Consider the following 21347-nt stretch of genomic DNA (forward strand, 5'->3'; position numbering starts at 1 on the left):
AAGTTATCTTTCAGCTTCGTTAGACTTTCGTTATTCAGTCACTGGTTCATTATCAAAACATTTCTTTAAACATCATTCTAACATAGCTAGCTCTGCAAATAGTTATTATTAACACAAATTTTAATTTTCATTTCGGGACACTCGGATTGCACAAAATTTGGAAAGGACCCTGTCTAGGTTAGTTGTGAGGATAATTAAATAATGGGAAAGTTCTGGTACAATTTAGGTTATTATTGCACAGTTCACTCTCTGGTCCATACGAATACAGTACTAAAAGTTTCAACCTGCTTGTATCCATGCAGCGGTTGGCGGGTGGCGAGATGACGAGGCACAGAGCACACATACAAACACAGCTATGGCTCTTGACGAATCGGCACTTTAATTCTTCTTAGCGTCGCAATACTTTTCCATTTAGTGCCTATGGAATTTTGCTATGCTGTGTGGGCGTTCGAACAGCATACCCGAGGCTCAGTGAAGCAATGTCTTCCAGGACAGCCTCCTCACTCCAGACGGTGTTGCTCAAACCAATGCCAAACTCCAACTATTTACTAAGCCCGTTGTGCTGAGCAGTGTGCGTGCGCATTTTCCCGAGCTTTTGAATTCTACGTATCCTAACACATTGCCTACGTATGGACCAGATCCACAGTTACAATTTTAAACATCTCACAATAGTTTCAACATTTGTTACATTTCAATTCTATCATAATATTACTTGACATTTTACATAAAAATTAATATTCACATCGAAAGTTGTTTACAGTTTTCGTAACACAATGGCATGAAACAAAAAAGAAATGAAATCTGTACATCAATTACACAAGTTTATCGAAAAATCAGAAGAAAAAATTTACTTATATGTGCAATAGTACAGCGTCGTTGTTGCTACACATGCCCCTGTTTCCAGTAAATTTCACTAAGTGCAGATTTGATGGGAATACTGAACTTTACATTTATACATGGGTTCTGTATCTTTGTGTGAATGTCGCATCATAAAATTTTATGTCACAAAACTTCCTTTCACTCACATTATATAGGTCTATACTTTTTAATATATCTACAAAATTTACCTATCATTTTCTTAAGTGACTTTGACACAGTTCAACCTCCTATCACAACACAATGTAAGTAGCAAATTACTTATTATTATTAAATTTCTCTGATAAATAAAATCAAAATTTGGAACACAAATACTTAACTACAAAGCATATACGAATACCTATATACATTATAAAACAATTTGTTACTGCTTGCATTGAATAGCAGTCCATTTCCTTATTTACTAATAAACACTCAATACTATTTAGAAAAATCAGTACACATATTTTCTGCCTATTATTCAGATTCGGGCAATCCATTTCGCATCATTTTATCACATCACCTGTACCACATTTACAATTCTCCTTTGACTATTTACCTGCTCTCTTTGGTATTTGGCAGTCCTTTATATTATGACTCACATACTGCCCACTTTGATTTTTGGCAGTCCCATCTTATATTTGGCTTGCAGCATTTGCTTTTTCTTTTCAGCCCTTTTTTTTCCATGCACTTTTACATTTATAGTACATTTGGTAATCTGTAACTTACATAAGTACATTAGCACACTGATAATGGTATACATACATTTACAAATACTTGTTACATTTAGAATAAAATAGTTTCAGCATAAGATACAGCACATTTACTGCAGATTGGTTTGTGAGTGTACTTAGGTCACTCACTCCTAGGAACATACAGTTTCAGGTCCACAACGTTTCTTACACCTAAAGGTCTCTTGGATTTTGGGTAGATCAGGTAGTAAGCATTATTGTGTGGAATGTTCTGTATTATATACAGTCCATTATAAATATATTTAAATTTGGAAATCTCGTGGTTCAGTTCATTAGATTTTTCGTTGGTTTTTAAAAGAACGTAATCCCCAATTTTAAATTTTGAAACTTTCGGATTTTTATCGTGTCTTTTAGATCTAGATTCAGCTTTTTGCTTTGCCCTTTTTCTAACTAAGTCTTTCTTTTGACTCAACCCCAAGCTTGTACAAGGTGGAAACTCTAGTTTTTCCTCAATTAAACTTTTACTTCTGCTGCCTAACAAAATTTCTTCCGGTGGGAACCCAGTAGACTCATGATGTAAGGTGTTCATGACATTCTCAAAGTCCAATGTAAACCTGCCCCAGGCTCTATGGTTATGACTGCAGTACATTCTACACAATCTCCCGATTTCTTGCATGTACCTTTCAACCGGGTTGCTAGCTGGGTGGTAGGCTGAGATATATTTAACCTCCAAACTAATTTGCTCCATTCCTTCTTTCCAAATTTTGGTTATGAACTGGGGTCCATTGCCAGATAGGACTGCCTTGGGTTTCCTAATGGTTCTGAAGTATTCGACCATTCTATTAAATATAGCTTTTCCTGTTGCCTTTTTCAAGGGGTATAATGTTACAAACTTTGAGAATACTTCCAAAATTACTAAAATAGATGCACAATTTCCCGAAGTTTTCGGGAGCGGACCATACAAATCTACTGATAATAATTCTAGGGTGTCCTCAGGTAATGTACTTTGCACTGGACCTCTACTAGTTCTGTGAGGTACTTTGGCCCTTTGACAGACATCACACGACTTAATTCGTACATTTGCCTTCTTACTGACACTACCAGCAATCACTATTACATTATTCTGTTTATCCAAACATTTCTTAGGTCTACCATGCCCCAATGCTAAATGGAAATAGTCTATGACATCAGTATCAAACTGGTGTGGCCAACATACTCTCCATTCCTCAGTGACTAAATCTTTCCTCCTGTATAAAATGCCTTTAAAGATTTTGTAGTATTTCTTAATTTGAGGATACTGCACACTGTCAAAATTTACCTTCACGGATTTCCATGTCGCATCCTCATTCTCATGGTACCTCATGTTTTTACATATTTGCTCAATTTTCCTTTTTCCTGAAACCTCTTTCATATACCTTATCTGGAAAGTACCCACTTCACCATTTTCATTGGGCGCTTCACTCATACCATTAGGCAATCGAGATAAAGCATCTGCCACGTAATTCTCAGTACCCTTAACATAGCAAATCTCATAATCAAACTGCTGTAGGTTCAAAGCCGACGAGTTAGCCTACCATTAAGTAAACGACAATCTTTAATAAAAGTTAAAGCTTTGTGATCAGTATGTATGATGAGCTTATGGCCTCACAGATAATTCCTGGATTTCTTTAATCCCCATATTATGGCTAAAGCATCATTTCTGATATAGTGTAGTTTCTCTCGTATTTTGCTAGAATCCTGCTTTTAAATGCGATAGTACTGTGTTCCACTGTTTGCCATCACAGATTTCTTGGAGAACTTCTTTACCAATCCCATAAGCACTACTGTCAGTACTCATGTGGAAAGGTTCTGTCAGTATGGGGTGATGCAAAATATTGTCATTCAAGAGTTCACATTTTAAATTTTCAAAATCTCTCATGCACCCCTCAGTCGAAACAAAAGCACTATTTTTCTTAAGTAGATTATCCAAATGAGGACTATTAAAAACTTGCCCCTTGACGAATTTTCTACAGAAACCACATAAACCTAAAAAGGCTTTCAACTGTTTTCTATTTCTAGGAGCTGGACACTCTGCTATTGCACTTAACTTTTCCGAGTCCTTGCCAATCCCGGTCGTAGTAATAATATGCCCCAAAAACTTTATTTCCGACTTCACGAATTCACATTTCTTCCACTTTAGCGTCATGCCCCCTGCTTTTAGAGCAACAAAAACTTTCTGCAATAATTCACAATGCTCTTGCCATTCCTCAGTAGCAATCAGTAAGTCATCTACATAAATGGTTAGCCGGGAACTCAATTCTCTCCTTAATACAAAGTACAGTGCCCTAATAAATACCGCCACAGAAGTGCTAAGCCCAAATGGCACTACTTTATACTGATAGCATTTCCCGGCGAATAGAAAAGCGGTATATTTACGGGATTCTTTGCTCAGTCGGATTTGCCAGTATCCGGCGGTCATATCTAGACTGGTTAAATACTTCACATTATAAAACTTTTGGACCATTTCGTCCAGATATTCAGGTCTGTCTATTTCCTTCTTTACAATTTTGTTCAAAGTCCTGGCGTCGACGACTACTCTTACTCCCCCATCCCATTTGTTCACGATGATAAGGGGCTATTATATTCGCTGCTACTCCGTTCGATTACACCCCATTCTATCATTATATCTATTTCCACTTGAACGGCTTGCCTCTTTGATATGGGTACCGAAAACGGTCTTAAAAAGCAAGGTTTATGCTCTAATGTCTCAATCTGGTATTCAAAGTTCTTAACTAGGCCAGGTTTGTCCGAGAATACGGTGCTATTACTTTCTAAAAGATCAAGCAATTCTATTTTCTGATCAGGAGATATCTCCTTCAAATTTTCCACAATTTATTTAAAATCATTCCCTTGCCTGTCACTCTCATCTATCAACCTCTTGACATGGTACATTTCATACATGTGTGTCAAGCCATCATCCACTTGGTCGATCTCCAACAATAAAGAACCAATTTCTGAATCGACCACCTTCCCATTTTCCTCAAATTTTAATTCCAAATTCGTAGATGCATTATTAATTTTGACTACTTCCTGGCTACAATCAATAATACCTTTTTCTTTATCTAGCCAATCTATACCCAGAATCATTTCAGTACTCAAGTCTGGAACAATCAAAAAATCGTGTTCAAACTTTTGTCCTTTTATACTAAATCCAACCAATATCTGGTTCTTTACTGGCTTGCTGGTCTTGCCAGTAGCACCAACAATTTTTACAAGTCACTGACATAATTACTAGTCCAGGCCTATCACAGATGTGTTCGAAGAACAATTGGGAGATCGCACTTATCTGAGATTCTGTATCAAGAAGTACTTTCAATTTCACATTATAAATTTCAACTGGTATTACAGTTTGTTTACCCGTCAAATGTCTTTCATTGTTGTGTTCTTCCCTAAGCAAATCCGGGTCGACGATAACATCGTCCCAAGATATGCTTTTGACCTGCACATCACCTATATCTGGCGGTTTCTTTGGTCCCCGGAGCTCAAAGTCATTAAATACTTGAACTCTTTGTAACAATAACACTGAGTCCTCTGGTGGCTCCTTTTTTCTGTGTTCAGCCTCAACATCTGGGTTTTGTTTTGAAACTTCGTCAGCAGTAGGTACAATATCGCAATTAGCTGTATTACCATTATTTTCACTAGTACCGAAATACCCGTCATCTGAACTATCGTCAGAATCCGACCATTCTGGATCGCTTTCAGGTTCTAACATAAAAGCTTTTCTGAGACAGGCACTAAGTTCTTCCTCTGCATTTTCGTCACGCTTCAATTTTAACTCAATATCCTCTTTAGGCAAAACGACCTCATTTTCAGCTTTACTCACATCCACTGTTACTTCATATTTAGTGTAATCCTCGTGAACTTCAGTTACTCGTAGGTAATTACCTTCCCCTTCACCACGGTTTCTTTCGGTAACAGCTTGTACTGTTGGCGGAACATTAACAGGAGTTACTTCCTCGTCAATGCTTAGGATTTCATCCTCCAATTCCTTCCTATCTTTAACCATCGTCCTATCGGCAGCACGCGTACTTTGCGCGGCGCTATTTACTCTCTCCTCTTTAAATTCGGGCCACGTCACCTTATCGACGTCCCTACTATTTCCTATTACACTAATTAACCGCCTTACCTCATATTACCTGTTAAAATCCTTCCACTCACATTGCTTGAGGCCCTTGTACAGATCGTCGATCTGCACACACCAGTTACTTCTGCTAATTCATTCTCGCCATTTACTTCATTGCTAACACTGCTAACTGCACCTCTCTGCGTGCCCACTGTTCCGTCCACTATTTCCTTCGCCACTGATTTACCACTCGTAATGTATTCGCCAGCTCTTATGGCAATGTTCGTACCTACTTCTGCCGCCTTGCTAACGGCTTCTTTCTGAACAGCTGTTCTGCTAGGCTGGGCCATTGCACTCTGATGCTCCGCTCGTCTGTTAACATGTAGCGCACTGTGCGGCGAAGATGAGTCATCTGCGCACGCACCTGATGCTTGTTTCACAACAACATGCTGCGTCGTTCCACGCCTGTCTCTAAGCTGTCTCATAACTTCACTGTCAGTCCGGTAATGTTTCTTAAATCGGGGCCGGTATGTTCTGTCCGCTTCCGTTTGGCCCACAACGTTCACGGAAATCAGTTTCCCGCGTCGTTATTATTTTTCGCGGTGTACCCTCTACCGCGACCTGGATAACCCCCTCTTCCTCTGCCTCTACCTCTCTGTATCATGTTAACGCGAAACCCATCGCCGTCATTGCTCTCGTCATTGTTGCGGTTATTCTGGTTACTAAAATTCTGATAATTGGCACGACTTTCGCGCCAGTGGTCTTCGTCTTCGACCCTTTCGAGAAACGCTTGAAAGCTATGATGATTGCTTCCCATATATCTCTTCGAGTCTTCATGAAGCTTTTTATATAGCTCACATACGATTACAGAATCGGATCTTCTCCCTCTTAAGTGTGTCAACTTTCGTTACCAGTATTCACAGAAATCTTTCAAAAAATTCCTGCCCCTGTTATCATGAAGTTTGGCCATGATAAACTCGCGCCACAATTGATCCTGTTTTTGTTTGGACCATAATTCTTCCATAAACTTTCGTTTAAACTCTTCGAACGTCATTAGTTCGGTATTCAAGTTAATTCCCCAGCGCTTAGCGTCACCTGGAAAGGCGCTAATTACTACGTTTATATTTTCCTGACCAGACAAGTGTTAAGGAAGCATCCTCTCGCAATTTTTGATGAAATCTAACAGATGCCATCCATTATGTTTTTTGGCGGGATCGAAGCGTTCGTCACCTTCCAACAGCTTCGTAAGTGGCGTGCCATTACAGACAACACCAGGCCTATCTTTGATTTTACTCTCGAGATTGAAAATTTTTCCTTGAATTTTCGATGTATTTTGTTCACACTTTTGTACACATCCGGTAACTTTTTCGCCTAAAAGTCTTACAGTATCTGAAACTGCCTTTTTCAGCTGTGATATTCCATGTTGGCATTCGTTTACGATCTCAGTTTTAAGACCGAAAACTTTTTCGTCTTCTTTGGTTTCAACTAGAGGCTCTACTTTCTCTTGGATGTTGAGAATTTCAACATGAAACCTACTGTTAATGTCGTCAATTTCCCCCTGCATAGTATTCATATTTTTATTAATTGTGTCAATTTCAGACTTCATAGTATTTACTGCAGAACTTAAATTACCCACTTTTTGTTCTACCTGTTATATTTGTTTACTAATTTTAATTCCTTGTTCTTCGACCTGTGCTTTAAGCTGACCAACAAGTGTTTTAAGCTGCTTGTCAACGTGTGTTTTAAGCTGACTAACCTGATTACTAACTTGTTTTTGAAGCTGCTCATTCTGTCCTGCAATTTGTTTGGTTAATCGTTGAAATAAGTCGTTCATGCTTAAATTTTTCACACTGTCTTGTTCTACGGAATCGGTGCGTTCCGACCCTACTTCAAAATTTTCTTTCGGTTCTTTCTTTATCTGTGGTGAATCCAACATGTCAGTGGATTCGTTCACATACCCACTATCATCTACAAAGTCATCCTCTACTTCCTGTTTTATTCCTTGATGTGTTCGAGGCGATCTCGACATTTCAATCTGTTCGTTAACATGTTCGTGGTATTGTATGCACGCCAATTGTCTTCCGCTAACGCCTTCTGTTATCTGGCCGCGTAAACTCCTGTCATTGCCAGCCGCATCTTCCATTACGCTCGGCACATCTACTGTGTCTACATTCTTGTCCATACTGATCGCAAACTACACCTCACTACCGTACTTCACGTTCACTGCTATTTACTTCACTGAATATTATTGAATTTCATGCCACTGAACATCCACTGTTTAGTATTCACGTTAATTTGTGACCGACAACAACTGGATGCCCTGTCACAGGGAAGCCACTTCGTCGGATAAAGTTACATGTATGTTATAATTAATGATGGAAGCCCTCAGGTGTTTCGCTATTTGTCTTGCAATGAGAATGATACTCAGAACTCCCCAACCCTGGAAGCGATGAACGTCAAAGAATTCACATGCGAAGAGTGTCACGAGTGGATTAAGGTCGCCTCTGATTGCGAAACAGGACAGAAACAAGGCTGCTACACTTCTGGCAAATGAGACATACAAATGTACACACTGCAGTTTTTACAGTACCGAAAATTCAACTCTGGGGAACCAAGTTTTGGCAGAGGAAGAGGAAGAGGGTGTTATCCAGGTCGCGGTAGAGGCTTGTAATGTGCGCGTGGCGCACACAATACTCGTTAAAGCCTGTACTATGGTAAGTGAGCGGGGTTCTCCTTATGAGGAAAGATTTCCGTATAGATATCGACCGCGTGTACCTGAATGGTGGCAAATCATACTAACACCCACTCTGTAATAACAATGATCCATCAAGCAAATTCGAAATGCAATTACACATAAGGATGGACCAAAAGCAACACTGAAGATGCTACCAACTTGATAATAATACGGTCGCCAGCCTAACTAGGCATCAACTGAATTTCTTCCCTGTACAAGTTGGTATATATTCAGGCAAAACAACAAGTTGTAGCACTGCATAATATAGTAGAATTTTAGAACAAAAAAATCTATTGAACTGATAGTTTCTCGCTCTGTACTGATATGGAAAATCCATGAATAGATAACACTACACTATAATGTATACTACATAACTTTATACTGTCTCTTAATCTGATTAAAATCGGGCATAGGTTACCCTAGCAATAGCACTTTCGTGACACACACAAAATGTCAATTTTGATAAGGATAAAATACTGATAATTTTGACTTTTATATTGACTTTACTTTTGCTGGTCAAACCAATTTAGAACACTTCAGAATTCAAATGAATAAAACGGGGTGGGGGGACCCTGAAACTGTTATGATCGATGTATTAAAAAATGATTACTGAATTTATTATGCGTTCAAGATTTCCAGTATATAGGTTATTACTCTTTTCATCTTATTTACTGCTCATTTAAATACCTTTATATCTGTCTCGAAATAATAAACTTCATTACTGTATCAACATTCAAGTTATCTTTCAACTTCGTTAGACCTTCGTTATTCATTTACTGGTTCATTAACAAAACATTTCTTTAAACATCATTCTAACATAGCTAGTTCTGCAAATAATTACTATTAACACAAATTTTAATTTTCATTTTGGGACACTCGGATTGCACAACATTTGGAAAGGACCCTGTCTAGGTTAGTTGAGGGGATAATTAAATGATGGGAAAGTTCTGGTAAAATTTAGGTTATTATTTCACGGTTTACTCTCTGATCTATACGAATACAGTACTAAAAGTTTCAACCTGCTAGTATCGACACAGCAGTTGGTGGGCGGCGAGATGACGAGGCACAGAGCACACATACAACCACAGCTATGGCTCTTGACGAATCGGCACTTTAATTCTTCTTAGCATCGCAATACTTTTCCATTTAGTGCCTATGGAATTTTGCCATGCTGTGTGGGCGTTGGAACAGCAGACCCGAGGCTCAGTGAAACTACGTCTTCCAGGAGAGCCTCCTCGCTCCAGAAGCTGTTGCTCAGACCAATGCCAAACTCCAACTAATTACTGAGCCCGTTGTGCCGTGCAGTGTGTAAGGGGTCCGCAGGCCCTTACTACTAGGTCTGCACTCACACAGGTCGACAGGGCAACTATCGATTAGTGTGTCGGGTCGCGAGAGCGAGAGTTGAGTCAAGTCAGTGCGTGTTGTACGTTCCCGCGAGGCGGGCAGAGCTGAGCAGAAGCCAGCAATTGATAGAAATTACCGACAAAGGGAGTGTCCATCGCCGCCGTTCAACCCCTTTGTGTTAGAAATATATGGGAAAGTGGAAAAGTATAATTAATAGAGTGATCAGTGATATTTTTGTGCCGATATTTGTAATTACGCGTCTACCACGACGGCATCATTTGGATTGCAGTGTTGGATTGCAGTGTTGGATACAGTGATTAAAATCTGCGTGTGATGATAATGAATAACAAAAGGGCTGTGCTGAGATTAGCCGGTATTAATTTTGTACGACGAAGGCAGTGGCTGTCTCCTTACTTTGGTGTTTTTGTGATGAATATAGGTCATTGATTAATGAAGCTGTGTTGTCGTTCTTCTTGGCACCAGACATTTCTTTATTACAGCATTTAAGAAGGACAAAATGGAATGTAACATCTCCGTAGCAGTCCAATCCGATTGCCAGCCCCATTAGGTACACGGTCACATTAATTAATATCTGTTTTTGGGCTGCTATCAGATCCCGATCGAGCGGGATAAGTAAGTAGATCAAACCGGAGTGTTACACCCTTGGCTTACCGTGAAAGGACTAGTGCAATTTTCGGACGAGTAGTAAAGAACAATAGATAATTTTACCTTGCTTAACGTAAGAAAGTGTTTTTTCAATTTGGATCGAGACAGAGTAGGAACTGTAAAATCGCGACAAGGAACAGTGCATTTTTGAACAATACGAAGTAAAATATCTTTCAATTGTGACTAAACTGTTTTTTCTTGCCATATTAAATAGAACAATAGTGTCAATAAACTGTGTTATAATGTGCAAATGCATAAATCCGCGCGAAAAACTGTGAAAAGTGAACGCCAAAGAAAGACATGTGTGAACAGTAAAATAGCAAAACGAGCCAAGAATTCGTCACGAAAGTTTTTAAAGAAGTGTTTAGCGGTAGTATTTTGACTGAAATTACTTTTTGAATAGTGAAAATCGGTCAGCTTCGTGTGGACCCATAAACTGCCATGCGGACGACAATGTATTGTGGCGACGCAATTGTTGAGTGACGTCACACAGACCCTTGTAGCAGTTGCACCAAAGAGCTTCGATCCGCGAGGTGATTTCACACGACATCCCACCACGGAGCGGCTGGCTGAGCGATGCGACTTCGAGACACCAAGCGCAGTCCCGGCACCTAGCGGCCAAACTACAAACTGCGCCCGCCTGCAGCGCCACGGAGCGGCCGACGGAGAACTACGACGACTTGCAACAGCAGCGCAACCTCATGCAGCTCCAGCGGCAGTACAGCGCCACGCCCACCTCAAACGTCAAAACATTGCGACTCGCGGTAACGTTAGTTGGTGAGTGAAGACGACTGGTTGACATAACATTAAATTGCAGTGTGCAGTCTTCGCGATAAATAAACAATTTTTAACTGATATTTACATTAGGACAAGTGCCCAATTGTAGTAATTTCCGAAAAATTTGCGAAGCATACTCTGAAATATAGCATACTTATTTATGCACACTGCACTGTCTAAATGGTAATTATACAGATATGCTCATTGTTTTTGGGGATTTTACATTTATAGATTTTATGAGTGTGGTGATTATCTTGTTTAAAACATTTTTACGTGAACTGTGTATGTGGAAGTTGTTATTGGAAATTATTAGGTTTTTGAAAGTTGTAATGTTCAGTGCTCATGCATGTTGTGTCATTTTGGGGATTAACTGAAAAGACTGCAGGTACTGTTTGATTAGTTTCATGGTAATTAAGAGTGTTTTGGGTTACTAGAGGTTGTTCTATATTACCTACCTGTGCATTAAAAATAAACAAACATGTCTACTGAAGATAAGCAGGTTTGTGAGGCAGTAGTTGAAAGGAAAGGGATAGGACAGGAAGACAGAGATGATTCGGGAATCAGTGATTATGGAGTGTCATTAGATAGCCCATTAGCACACTCAACTAGTTATCCCGAGACACCGGGACAAACGACGGGAGATAAGCCAATTTCAGAGGATGCAGATATATGGTCGATGTTAGCAGAGTTGCTGAAGGGGACCAAATCATTAGAGAAAAGTTTACAAGAAACTAGAGAAGAGGGAAAAATATCCCGAGAATCATTAGAGAAGCGTTTACAAGAAACTAACGCATCATTAAAGGAAGATTTACAAGAAACTATAGTAGGAGAAATCAGAACATTGTACACAAAGATGGAATGTAATCTGAAGAAGGAAATGCAGGAGTTACCAAAACGACTGAAGATGAACATCGACGAGAGAGAGAGTAAGCTACAGAAAAATATAGACCAGGTCCAGGAAGACGTGGAGAAGATGGAAGGAAAGTTAACAAAGAAGATAGAAGACGATGCTGAAGAAACTAAAACCGAATTGGGAGAAAGGATCACCGAGGTGACGCAGATGCAGAAACAATGCAACGATGCGGTTAAGGAGATGGGAGATAAGCAAAACCCATTGCCTGTCCATCTGAGAAATGCTGTAGCCGTGCAACGAGGAGAAGATAACCAGTGGGTTGCAATAGAAGGTGAGGTCTTCACTTGTGAAATCAAGAAGAAGAAAGGGACTACTAATTATGATCAGTTTGAAGGAGGATTCTGGAAAAACTACTGGTCCAAAGGTCATCAATGTGCAGCACTTGAGGACCTACTACACCGCAAGTCACTTACTACATGGAGAGGAACGTCGAAAGAGTTGGCCGAGCATTTGTGGGAATTGAACGAGACCTTGGAACAACCCCTGAGTGATGATGTAATGATATCTGCGATAAAAAGAAGACTGAATCAGAAGATGCAAGAAACTGTATCTGGGAGCCTAATTAAAAATAGGGAGGCCTTGATGGAGATACTGGAACAGTTGGAATCTGTTGGATCACAGGGACACAATCAAGCTAGTGATCGAAACCGAGAGGGAAGTAATGACCCAAGGATTCATTTTAATCATTCGTCTGATTACAGAGGAAGAGGCGGAGGAACCAAAAAACTGAATGACACTCCAGGTGAGGTCCGGTCAAGAGTGAGGGCTACCAGGACCCGAATAAACCTGCTAAGATATATTTAGGACATTAGCTGTAAAATGGACATTTGAAAGAGGGAAAGGTTTATTTACATTGTGTTTTGTGATGTATTACAATTAGAATTGCATATTTCATGTCGAAGATTATCTAAGAATGAGTATAAAACCTGTAATAACTAATTTGTAGTATAGTAATTCATATGTCCTGTGTTTAAGTAATAATTTTTGAGTGTATATGTTGTGTGTTTCATTTAATATCGGGCTAGAGAGGACTATTGCTGGTTGATATAAAAATTGTAATTTGGACAATGCCATGTTTATGAGTGTATAACCTTTTGTAAAAATTATTGTGGAGGCAGCCTCCTACCGGAGTCGAGGGATTATTTGATGAATTGTAATTTCATTAATTATTTACACTGTGTGTTTGTTCAAATGTAGCAATGTTTCATTCCCTTGCCGATTCTTTTTCGCCTGCGGCTCTAAAGAAGTTTTCGAGGGCCGGGATGTAAGGGGTCCGCAGGCCCTTACTACTAGGTTTGCACTCACACAGGTCGACAGGGCAACTATCGATTAGTGTGTCGGGTCACGAGAGCGAGAGTTGAGTCAAGTCAGTGCGTGTTGTACGTTCCCGCGAGGCGGGCAGAGCTGAGCAGAAGCCAGCAATTGATAGAAATTATCGACAAAGGGAGTGGCCATCGCCGCGGTTCAACCCCTTTGTGTTAGAAATATACGGGAAAGTGGAAAAGTATAATTAATAGAGTGATCAGTGATATTTTTGTGCCGATATTTGTAATTACGCGTCTACCACGCCGGCATCATTTGGATTGCAGTGTTGGATTGCAGTGTTGGATTGCAGTGTTGGATACAGTGATTAAAATCTGCGTGTGACGATAATGAATAACAAAGAGGCCTGTGCTGAGATTAGCCGTTATTAATTTTGTATGACGAAGGCAGTGGCTGTCTCCTTACTTTTGTGTTTTTGTGATGAATATAGGTCATTGACTAATGAAGCTGTGTTGTCGTTCTTCTTGGCACCAGACATTTCTTTATTACAGCATTTGAGAAGGACAAAATGGAATGTAACATCTCCGTAGCAGTCCAATCCGATTGCCAGCCCCATTAGGTACACGGTCACATTAATTAATATCTGTTTTTGGGCTGCTATCAGATCCCGATCGAGCGGGATAAGTAAGTAGATCAACCGGAGTGTTACTAGTGCCCGTGTGCGTTTTCCCGCGCTCGCCTGCCATCGACCTTTTTCCGCTCCCTGACAGACCGGGTATTCACCCAAGGTTTTGCATTCTACATAACCTAACACATTGCCTATGTATGGACCAGATGCACAGTTACAATTTTAAACATCTTACAACAGTTTCAACATTTGTTACATTTCATACATGTTTGTCAAACCATCATTCACTTGGTCGATCTCCAACAGTAAAGAACCAATTTCGGAATCGACCACCTTCCCATTTTCCTCAAATTTCAGTTCGAAATTCGTAGATGCATCATTAATTTTGACCACTTCCTGGCTACAATCAATAATAACATTTTCCTTATCTAGCCAGTCTATACTCAGAATCATTTCAGTACTCAAGTCTGGCACAACCAAAAAATGGTGTTCAAACTGTGTTGTAATTACAACAACGATGCTGTACTATTGTCTTGGTGACAGGACACCCAGTTGTTGTCGGTCACAAATCAACGTGAATACCGAACAGTGGATGTTCAGTGGCATGAAATGCAATAATATTCAGTGAAGGAAATAGCAGTGAACGTGAAGTACGGTAGTGAGTTGTAGTTTGCGATCAGTATGGACAAGAATGTAGACACAGTAGATGTGCCGAGCGTAATGGAAGATGCGGCTGGCAATGACAGGAGTTTACGCGGCCAGATAACAGAAGGCGTTAGCGGAAGACAATTGGCGTGCATACAATACCACGAACATGTTAACGAACAGATTGAAATGTCGAGATCGCCTCGAACACATCAAGGAATAAAACAGGAAGTAGAGGATGACTTTGTAGATGATAGTGGGTATGTGAACGAATCCACTGACATGTTGGATTCACCACAGATAAAGAAAGAACCGAAAGAAAATTTTGAAGTAGGGTCGGAACGCACCGATTCCGTAGAACAAGACAGTGTGAAAAATTTAAGCATGAACGACTTATTTCAACGATTAACCAAACAAATTGCAGGACAGAATGATCAGCTTCAAAAACAAGTTAGTAATCAGGTTAGTCAGCTTAAAACACACGTTGACAAGCACTTAAAACACTTGTTGGTCAGCTTAAAGCACAGGTCGAAGAACAAGGAATTAAAATTAGTAAACAAATATAACAGGTAGAACAAAAAGTGGGTAATTTAAGTTCTGCAGTAAATACTATGAAGTCTGAAATTGACACAATTAATAAAAATATGAATACTATGCAGGGGGAAATTGACGACATTAACAGTAGGTTTCATGTTGAAATTCTCAACATCCAAGAGAAAGTAGAGCCTCTAGTTGAAACCAAAGAAGACGAAAAAGTTTTCGGTCTTAAAACTGAGATCGTAAACGAATGCCAACATGGAATATCACAGCTGAAAAAGGCAGTTTCAGATACTGTAAGACTTTTAGGCGAAAAAGTTACCGGATGTGTACAAAAGTGTGAACAAAATACATCGAAAATTCAAGGAAAAATTTTCAATCTCGAGAGTAAAATCAAAGATAGGCCTGGTGTTGTCTGTAATGGCACGCCACTTACGAAGCTGTTGGAAGGTGAGGAACGCTTCGATCCCGCCAAAAAACATAATGGATGGCATCTGTTAGATTTCATCAAAAATTGCGAGAGGATGTTTCCTTAACACTTGTCTGGTCAGGAAAAGATAAACGTAGTAATTAGCGCCTTTCCAGGTGACGCTAAGCGCTGGGGAATTAACTTGAATACCGAACTAATGACGTTCGAAGAGTTTAAACGGAAGTTTATGGAAGAATTATGGTCCAAACAAAAACAGGATAATTTGTGGCGCGAGTTTATCATGGCCAAACTTCATGATAACAGGGGCAGGAATTCTTTGAAAAATTTCTGCGAATATTTGTACCGAAAGTTGACACACTTAAGAGGGAGAAGATCCGATTCTGTAATCGTATGGGAGCTATATAAAAAGCTTCATGAAGCTTCGAAGAGATATGTGGGAAGCAATCATCACAGCTTCCAAGCGTTTCTCGAAAGGGTCGAAGACGAAGACCACTGGCGCGAAAGTCGTGCCAATTATCAGAATTTTAGTAACCAGAATAACCGCAATAATGACGAGAGGAATGACGGCGATGGTTTTCGCGTCAATATGATACAGAGAGGTAGAGGCAGAGGAAGAGGGGGTTATCCAGGTCGCGGTAGAGGGTACACCGCGAAAAATAATAACGACGCGGGAAACTGATTTCCGCGAACGTTGTGGGCCAAACGGAAGCGGACAGAACATACTGGCCCCGATTTAAGAAACATTACCGGACTGACAGTGAAGTTATGAGACAGCTTAGAGACAGGCATGGAACGACGCAGCATGTTGTTGTGAAACAAACATCAGGTGCGTGCGCAGATGACTCATCTTCGCCGCACAGTGCGCTACATGTTAACAGACGAGCGGAGCATCAGAGTGCAATGGCCCAGCCTAGCAGAACAGCTGTTCAGAAAGAAGCCGTTAGCAAGGCGGCAGAAGTAGGTACGAACATTGCCATAAGAGCTGGCGAATACATTACGAGTGGTAAATCAGTGGCGAAGGAAATAGTGGACGGAACAGTGGGCACACAGAGAGGTGCAGTTAGCAGTGTTAGCAATGAAGTAAATGGCGAGAATGAATTAGCAGAAGTAACTGATTGGTGTGTGCAGATCGACGATCTGTACAAGGGCCTCAAGCAATGTGAGTGTGTAAGGGGTCCGTAGGCCCTTACTATAAGTTTGCACTCGGCACAGATCGAAAGGGCAAACAATCGATAGTGTCGGGTTGCGAGAGCGAGTGAGAGTTGAGTCAGTCAGTTCTCAGGTTGCGGGCCGAGCCGTGTGGAGGCCTGTTGCGGTAATACAAGGCTTACCGACAAAGGGAGTGGCCATCGCCGCGGTTTAACCCCTTTGTGTTATAATAATACGGGAAAGTGAAGAGGTATAATTACTAGAGTGATCAGTGATATTTCTGTGCCGATATTTTTGGTTTCGCGTCTACCGCGCCGGCATCATTTGGATTGCAGTGATGCAATTTGCGTGTGACAATAATGAATAACGAAGTGGCCTGTGCTGAGATTAGCCTAATTAATTATGTATGACGAAGGTAGTGGCTGTCTCTTTTTTCTTGTGTTTTTGAGACGAATATAGGTCTTGATTAGTGAAGCTGTGTTGGCGTCCTTCTTGTCACCAGACATTTCATTATTACGGCATTTGAGAAGGACAAAATGGAATGTAACAACTCCGTAGCAGTCAAATCCGATTGCCAGCCCCATTAGGTACACGGTCACATAAATTAATTATTATTTGGGCTGCTATTCAGATCCCGATCGAGAAGGATACATAAATCGGAGGTGTTACAAGTGGAAGGATTTTAAGAAGGAATATGAGGCAAGGAGTTTAATTAGTGTAAAAGGAAATAGTAGGGACGTCGATAAGGTGACGTGGCCCGAATTTAAAGAGGAGAGAGTAAATAGCGCCGCGCAAAGTACGCGTGCTGCCGATAGGACGATGGTTAAAGATAGGAAGGAATTGGAGGATGAAATCCTAAGCATTGACGAGGAAGTAACTCCTGTTAATGTTCCGCCAACAGTACAAGCTGTTACCGAAAGGAACCGTGGTGAAGGGGCAGGTAATTACCTACGAGTAACTGAAGTTCACGAGGATTACACTAAATATGAAGTAACAGTGGATGTGAGTAAAGCTGAAAATGAGGTCGTTTTGCCTAAAGAGGATATTGAGTTAAAATTAAAGCCTGACGAAAATGCAGAGGAAGAACTTAGTGCCTGTCTCAGAAAAGCTTTTATGTTAGAACCTGAAAGCGATCCAGAATGGTCGGATTCTGACGACAGTTCAGATGGCGGGTATTTCGGTGCTAGTGAAAATAATGGGAATACAGCCAATTGCGATATTGTACCTACTAATGACGAAGTTTCAAAGCAAAACCCAGATGTTGAGACTGAACTCAGTGGCTATTTTGCAAAGAGCTCCAGTAAGTAAAGACTTTGAACTCCAGAAACCGAGAAAGCTACCATATATAAATGGTTCACGGGTCGGGAACGCATCTTGGGACAATGTAACAGTCGACTAAGGTGCATTGTGGAAAAAACAGGAAGGGGCATGATTTAGAGCCTCAGGCAGATTTCTATCGGACTTCGAGAATGTCATGAACACCTTACATCATGAGTCTACTGGGCTCCCACTGGAAGAAATTTTGTTAAGCAGCAGAAGTAAAAGTTTAATCGAGGAAACACTAGAGTTTCTGCCTTGTACAAGCTTAGGGTTGAGTCAAAAGAAAGACTTAGTTAGAAAAAGCGCAAAGAAAATAGCTGAATCTAGGTCTAAAAGACATTATATAAACCTGAAAGTTTCAAAATTTAAAATTGGGGATTATGTTCTTTTAAAAACCCATGAAAAATCTTGTGAACTGAACCATGAAATTTCCAAATTTAAATATATTTATAATGGACCGTATATAATACAGAACATTCCACACGATAATGCTTACTACCTGATCTACCCAAAATCCAAGAGGCCTTTAGGTGTAAGAAACGTTGTGGACCTGAAACTGTATATTCCTAGGAGTGAGTGACCTAAGTACACTCAGAAACCAATCTGCAGTAAATATGCTGTGTCTTATGCTGAAACTATTTTATTCTAAATGTAACAAATCTTTGTAAATGTATGTATACCATTATCAGTGTGCTAATGTACTTGTACGTTTCAGATTACCAAATGTCCTATAAATGTAAAGATATGGCTACGAAGTCTTTCGCGACGTATTTCCTGAGTAAAAATTTCTCGGTGTACATGCCGCGTCAAATCAGGATAAATCTCCGAGCTTTCGACCACTACCTCCATGGTCGTCGTCAGGGCTAAAACTGACTGTCGTGAACTAGCGAGGTTCCCACTTTTATATGCAAAGGACGGCTTCTTATTGGCTGGAATACGTCAGCGATATGGCGCGTAGCGAAGTGGTGCCCTCTACTTCCATAGATGCAGTTGCTATCCCGCGTTGCTTGCAGCGCCATCCCTTAAATCAGGAGGTAAAGTGCGAGAAGTTTTTCTCAGCGATTTTTCTTTATCCAGTGCACTCTTCCAAGTGTTGCTAAGTGCATAGCCGTTGTCTCTATTAAAGTTATTGTCGGTAAGCCTAATTTCGACTGCATCCCGGATCACAGAGTCCCAGTAATTCGATGTGTGGGCTATTACTCTAGTTTCTTCAAATAAAATCTTATGCTTGTTAAGCAGGCTATGTTCAGCCACCGCTGATTTTTCCAAATACCTGTATTTCAGGTGACGTTGGTGCTCGATGCAGCGGTCGGCAACGGTTCTTACAGACTGGCCCACGTAATTCTTACCGCATTCGCAAGGAATAGTATAAATTCCCGGCACTCTTAAGCCGAGACTATCTTTGACTGGTCTCAACATTTCCTTAATTTTCCTAGGTGGTCGGAAAACTGGTTTTATTCCTTGCCTCTTCAGGACTCTGGCTATCTTGCTCGTTGTAGCACCGCAAAAAGGAAGCCGCGCTAAGTGTTGGTCCTATGCACTTAGCAACACTTGGAAGAGTGCACTGGATAAAGAAAAATCGCTGAGAAAAACTTCTCGCACTTTACCTCCTGATTTAAGGGATGGCGCTGCAAGCAACGCGGGATAGCAACTACATCTGTGGAAGTAGAGGGCACCACTTCGCTACGCGCCATATCGCTGACGTATTCCAGCCAATAAGAAGCCGTCCTTTGCATATAAAAGTGGGAACCTCGCTAGTTCACGACAGTCAGTTTTAGCCCTGACGACGACCATGGAGGTAGTGGTCGAAAGCTCGGAGATTTATCCTGATTTGACGCGGCATGTACACCGAGAAATTTTTACTCAAATGTAAAGATGTTTGGAGAAAAGGGCTGAAAAGAAAAAGCAAATGCTGCAAGCCAAATATAAGGTAGAACTGCCAAAAATCAAAGTGGGCAGTACGTGAGTCATTATATAAAGGACTGCCAAACACCAAAGAGGGCAGATAAATAATCAAAGGAGAATTGTAAGTGTGGTACAGGTGATGTGATAAAATGATGCGAAATGGACTGCCCAAATCTGAATAATAGGCAGAAAATATGTGTAGTGATTTTTCTGAATAGTATTGAGTGTTTATTAGAAAATAAGGAAATGGACTGCTATTCAATGCAAGCAGTAACAAATTGTTTTATAATGTACACTCCTGGAAATTGAAATAAGAACACCGTGAATTCATTGTCCCAGGAAGGGGAAACTTTATTGACACATTCCTGGGGTCAGATACATCACATGATAACACTGACAGAACCACAGACACATAGACACAGGCAACAGAGCATGCACAATGTCGGCACTAGTACAGTGTATATCCACCTTTCGCAGCAATGCAGGCTGCTATTCTCCCATGGAGACGATCGTAGATATGCTGGATGTAGTCCTGTGGAACGGCTTGCCATGCCATTTCCACCTGGCGCCTCAGTTGGACCAGCGTTCGTGCTGGACGTGCAGACCGCGTGAGACGACGCTTCATCCAGTCCCAAACATGCTCAATGGGGGACAGATCCGGAGATCTTGCTGGCCAGGGTAGTTGACTTACACCTTCTAGAGCACGTTGGGTGGCACGGGATACATGCGGACGTGCATTGTCCTGTTGGAACAGCAAGTTCCCTTGCCGGTCTAGGAATGGTAGAACGATGGGTTCGATGACGGTTTGGATGTACCGTGCACTATTCAGTGTCCCCTCGACGATCACCAGTGGTGTACGGCCAGTGTAGGAGATCGCTCCCCACACCATGATGCCGGGTGTTGGCCCTGTGTGCCTCGGTCGTATGCAGTCCTGATTGTGGCGCTCACCTGCACGGCGCCCAACACGCATACGACCATCATTGGCACCAAGGCAGAAGCGACTCTCATCGCTGAAGACGACACGTCTCCATTCGTCCCTCCATTCACGCCTGTCGCGACACAACTGGAGGCGGGCTGCACGATGTTGGGGCGTGAGCGGAAGACGGCTTAACGGTGTGCGGGACCGTAGCCCAGCTTCATGGAGACGGTTGCGAATGGTCCTCGCCGATACCCCAGGAGCAACAGTGTCCCTAATTTGCTGGGAAGTGGCGGTGCGGTCCCCTACGGCACTGCGTAGGATCCTACGGTCTTGGCGTGCATCCGTGCGTCGCTGCGGTCCGGTCCCAGGTCGACGGGCACGTGCACCTTCCGCCGACCACTGGCGACAACATCGATGTACTGTGGAGACCTCACGCCCCACGTGTTGAGCAATTCGGCGGTACGTCCA

The sequence above is a fragment of the Schistocerca piceifrons genome, chromosome 1 (assembly GCF_021461385.2).
Source record: "Schistocerca piceifrons isolate TAMUIC-IGC-003096 chromosome 1, iqSchPice1.1, whole genome shotgun sequence".
NCBI lineage: Eukaryota > Metazoa > Arthropoda > Insecta > Orthoptera > Acrididae > Schistocerca > Schistocerca piceifrons.